The sequence below is a fragment of the Apium graveolens genome, chromosome 6 (assembly GCF_009905375.1).
Source record: "Apium graveolens cultivar Ventura chromosome 6, ASM990537v1, whole genome shotgun sequence".
Classification (NCBI taxonomy): Eukaryota; Viridiplantae; Streptophyta; class Magnoliopsida; order Apiales; family Apiaceae; genus Apium; species Apium graveolens.
Window position 1 is genome coordinate 74181421 of NC_133652.1, and position 5484 is coordinate 74186904.

General features: G+C 38.5%; 1 non-coding gene across 1 annotated transcript; it reads right to left on the reverse strand.

The window, feature by feature from the left end:
- Nucleotides 1-1139: 1139 nt before the first annotated feature.
- LOC141669016 (small nucleolar RNA R71) lies at nt 1140-1246 on the reverse strand. The gene has a single exon (XR_012553318.1). It is a non-coding gene; the product is annotated as a small nucleolar RNA R71 (small nucleolar RNA).
- Nucleotides 1247-5484: the final 4238 nt, after the last annotated feature.

A 5484-nucleotide genomic window follows, 5' to 3' on the forward strand; every position in this document is an offset into this window, starting at 1 on the left:
TATTGAAGCGACAGTGAATATAGAGGTTTAGAACTTGCCATGCTAGCATAGGTTCATGTATAATTGTTATGCATGATTCATAGGTAATTTTAACCATCTTACTTGCCCTATGTAATCACGATAGATAACTTGCGCATTAAGTCGTTATGTTTTCAATTCTTATAGACATATAAGGACTAAGCATAATTGGTGTCTATTCAACTTCTATCTCTTTTGTGGATGTTTGGTTGTAGGGTATTCGTAGAACGAAAGTTGGCGTTTACTAGTTTTGTGTTATCTGATTAGTGTCATCACCATCAAATGCTAAGGTTAAGAACAAAAAGGCTATTGAATGAAGTATTAAATGAAGTTAGAATCCCATGTTTGTCTCATATAAGTAATTCAACCTCAACTCTCTTAGTTAATGCTATTTAGTATAATCTCTTAGTTTAATCCAAACCCAATTTGTTAATTGTCTTAGCATTGAGTGATAACCATACATTGTTACATATGTGCATAAATTGAACTTAACCTAAACCAGTCTCTGTGGGAACGAATCTGATTTATATCTTATACTACTTGCGAACGCGTATACTTTTGTATATTATTAGCGCGTGTTAACGTCCTAACTAGTTTTTGGCGCCGCTGCCGGGGACTCGGTGTTGTTAATTGTTTAGTTTATGTGTTTGTCATCAGTGGTCGTTAAAGTTCATTGACTCAGACTCTTTTACTTTCACGGTGTACTTGTTGTCTTTCAGGTACTCATTACAATGGGAGATCCAGCAGCATGAACAAAAGTCTTGATGGATTTTTCTCAACCCAATATCAATGACATTCAATCTATCATTGTCAGGTCAGCTATCACAGCTAATACCTTTGAGATCAAGCCTGACATAATTCAATGGGTGCAGAATTCAATCCAGCTTGGGGGTTCTCCAACGGAAGATCTCAATATGCACATTAGGGATTTTATTGAGATCCGCGACACCTTCAAGTTCAACGGTGATTCTGAAGATGCTGTGAAGCTGAGACTATTCCCATTATCTCTGAGGGACAAGGCTAAGAGCTATTTACACTCTGTACCAGCTGGTTCGATTACTACTTGGGAAGATCTTGCTCAAAAGTTTCTCACTAAATTCTTTCCTATGGCAAAGACAGCTGTAATCAGGAATGCTCTTACTTAATTTGAGCAGCAATTAAGAGAATCTTTCTATGAAGCTTGGGAGCACTACAAGGAGATGCTTAGGAAGTGTCCTCATCATGGAATGCCTGATTGGATGATCATCAATTATTTTTATAATGGTTTGGGAGCACAGTCAAGACCCATGCTCGATGCAGCATCAGGTGGAGCATTATGGGCAAAGAGCTATGAGGAAGCTTATGATCTAATTGAACTGATGGCTACTAATGAATATCAGTATCCAATCCAGAGATTGCCACAGGGAAATGTAGCAGGAGTTCTTGAAGTGGATACAGCTACGGCTATCACTGCTCAACTAAAGGCATTGTCTATGAAGATCGATTCTCTGTCTAACTATGATGTTAATCAGATAACCAGAGTTTGTGAGCCGTGTGCAGGTTCGCATGCGATGGAACAATGCGCTATATCTAGTAAATCAGCTTAGTTTGTGAGCAACTTTCAGAGATCGCAGCAACCAGTTCCAGACACTTATCATCTTGACAACTGGGATCATCCTAACTTCAGCTGGAGCAACAATCAGAATGCGGTACAACAACCTTATCAGCAGTTTGGATCCAATCAATTCAACCCTCCTGGTTTTCAGCAACAATTTGCACCAAGACAATAACTCCAACTTCAATAACAAACTCATGATGCAGGTCAATCTTCGAATGAAAAATATGAATTGGAGGAGTTGCGGCTTATGTACAAAAACCAGGCTCTTATATGCAAAAGCCAGGCTGCTTCTATCAAGACTCTGGAGAACTAAATAGGGCAAATTACTAATGCCTTATTGTATCGACCACCATGAACGCTTCCTAGTGATACAGAAGCCAATCCAGGCAAGAGGGAAGTTGAATAACATGTGAACTCCATCACCTTGAGGCCTGGAAAGGTTGCAAGCCTTCAAATTTAGCAAGACGAAGAGCCTGAAAAATCTCAAGTTTCAGAAAATGCAGCTGTGGCTGAAAAAGTGGTGTAGAAGGATGTCGAGGTGGAATCAAGGAAGAAAACCGTGGAACACACTCCTTCTGAGGGTAATATAGGGGAGAAACAGGTCTATCCTCCACCTCCTTTTCCTAAAAGGCTGCAGAAGTAGAAGTTGGATAAGCAATTTGCTAAGTTTCTGGAGGTGTTCAAGAAACTTCATATCAACATACCTTTCGCTGAAGCTCTTGAACAGATGCCTAGCTATGCGAGGTTTATAAAAGGTATTCTCTCTCGAAAAGTGAAGCTCGATGACTTAGAGACCGTTGCTCTAACGGAGGAATGCAGTGCTGTGCTGCAACAGAAGTGGCCTCCGAAGCTTAAAGATCCTGGAAGCTTCACTATCCCTTGCACCATCGGAAACTTGTCGTTCGACAAGTGTTTATGTGATTTGGGAGCTAGCATCAATCTGATGCCCTTGTCTATCTTCAAGAAGCTTGGTCTACCTGATCCGAAGCCGACATATATGTCCTTGCAGTTGGCCGATCGTTCTATTACATATCCACTAGGCATTATGGAGGATGTGTTGGTAAAGGTGGATAAACTTATCTTTCCTGCTGACTTTGTAATTCTTGACTTTGAGGAGGATAAGAAGATTCCCATTATCTTAGGGAGACCATTCTTAGCTACAGGATGAACTATGATCAATGTGCAAAAAAGAGAGCTTACGATGAAGGTTCATGATCAGAAGGTCACTTTTAATGTGTTCAAGGCAATAAAGTTACCCACAGCTAAAGAGGAGTGCTTTAAAGTAGAGTGGGTCGACTCTGTCATGAATTCAGAGCCTGAGCAATTGCCAAAGTTAGATACCTTTGAGAGATCCTTAATAGGGGAATCAGTTATGGAAGATGAAGTAGGAGCAGAGCAAATACAGGTTTTGAATGTACCTCCATGGAAGAGGAAGTTGGATATGCCATTCGATTCTTTTGGGTTAGCAGAGCTGAAAATTTCTCAGTAGTGTTTTGAACCATCTATTGAAGAAGCTCCCACACTTGAGCTCAACCCACTACCAGATCACTTGAGTTATGCATTTTTAGGTGCACCCCCTGATAAGGGGTTGAGATATATTTTTGATGATGTAGAGAGTGGACGGCTGGTTCCTTCTGTGCTTACAGATAGTACCTCTCCTGCACTACAGACAGTTGATAGGTTTGGTATTGGTGATGCGCAGTATAAAAGGTTGATTCGGCGTATTGAGGCCATGCACGACATTCACCGTCATTTTGCTAAAGATTTGACATACGCTCTCGGTCCTGTTTCTCGAGACGCAGGTGTCGAGGTTGATTGACCACCTGATCCTCCATCCGAGGAGGGTGATCTTTCCGATAACTAGGTATGCCTGAAATCCTTATTATCACCTTCAATGAGGACATTGAAAATTTTAAGTTTGGGGGTGATAATGTAAGGATTAGTTTGTGTGTGTCCATATAGATTCATATAGATTCATATTGCATGTTTAGTTGTAGTTCATTCATATTTTTGCATGATTTTTCATTTAGGACATATTTGTTAGCATTTTTGTTCGTGTTATTATGTGAGTCCATGTAGTTGCATTTGCATGCATATAACATGATCCCTTAGGTTGAGCTATTTCTGATTGACTGGTTGATGTTGATGTGAGTGTAGTGATGACGAATAGAGGGATGTCTAAGTCCTAATGAATTGATTTCCATGCCAGTAACAAATAAATTCACAAGTCTTATATGATTGCTTTTGATCTAGATCATGATCATACTTGTTTATTTGTTGAGATGTAATCATTTGTTTATATTTAGAATTTTTGCTATTCTCGTAATGACGTAAAGACACTAATTTTTAAACTGGAGAAAAACTTGGATTTCATTGCTAGTTGTTGTAAGGATAGGCGTCAAATGGCTAGTAGCCGACTCATATTTTTATGAGTAGTCTAGAGTTGAATGAGATGGAGCGAAACACACTTATTCAGAAATTGTTGAAAAAAAGAAAAAAAGAAAAAAGAAAAGAAAGAAAAGAAAAAAAAGAAAAAATAAGTATGTGTTTATGCATAATTGATCAAGAGTGAGCTCTTTAATACTCTAGTTATTAAGTTCTTTGGGGACTTTAAGCCTAGTGACCTAAGGCTTTTATAGTCTGGGATCCGCTAACCTAATGCTCGCTACATGGGTATTATTGCATAAGTCTTTTGGGACCTCATTCATTGCACAGTCAAGTAAGCATCTTTCTTATGTGTTCAATAATAGCATGAATCCTTATATAACTCTAGTATAAAGGAGGTGTTGTGAGTCATTATGCGTTTAACGTGTATTATAGTTATAAACTTGTGATTGTTTTGATGAAAGATAAGCTATGGTTATTGATCTAGTATCGAGAGTATATCTGTTAAGCATCCCACACAATCACGTTTTTGGTTTGTGAGTTGGGTTGTGGTATTTATTCGAGCTCTGTTTCGAGTCATTGCATTCTTAGAGGCATCGACTTATTCATTTAGTTATGGTAATTCTTAGGGGATCGATTTCATTGTCATTTAGTTGCATTCACGTAATTGCATTCATGTATTAGGTTTGTTTTATAGTTTTTGAGTATGTTTATGCTTGAGGACAAGCATCGATTCAAGTTTGGGGGTGTGATAAATGGATTTTATATCTACCTGGAACGCTTCATTACAAGCTTAAGTTGGTGTTTTGGACTCAAGTTGTTAGTATTTTTGATGTGTTTTTGCATTATTGCATTTCAGGCATCAATTAAATAAAGAAAGGAGTTTTTCAAGGAAATATGATGAAAAATAGATCAGAATTGGAAGCCTAGGCCATTCTCAAGTTGTATAGAATCTAGTTAGCTTCGTGTGGGCAGTTAAATCGCCTAATTCTGACGAGCAGAACTCAAGATATGGCCAAAAGAAGAATTGTCAGAAAAATTCCAGAAGGTCAGTGCGGCCGCGCCCGAAAACAGCGCGCTCGCGCTCGGTTTCTGCACCAGAATCCTTATTTTAGTCGAAATTGAAGATTTTGAGAGTCCTGGTCATCCTGGAGCCTATATATACCAATAAAAAGATGTTTTTAACAACAAGGAGACCTGAGAGAGCAATAAGAAGACCTAGAGAGCACGAGAATGCTACGGAGAAAAAGACTTTTGTTTTCTTTAATATAGTTGATACTTGGATGCTTGTTTTCGATTTGTCTTTGAACCTTAGTACTCTTATATTATTTATTATAATGCTTTCATTGGAACCGATGGTGATGATGAGTTCGATTATGAACTAATCGTTATCGTGGGGTTCTAGCGGATTTATTTATGGATTTCTTTAGTTAAATTGTTTCAATACCTTAGTGTGTGGTGATTGATTGATATCCTAGTATTGG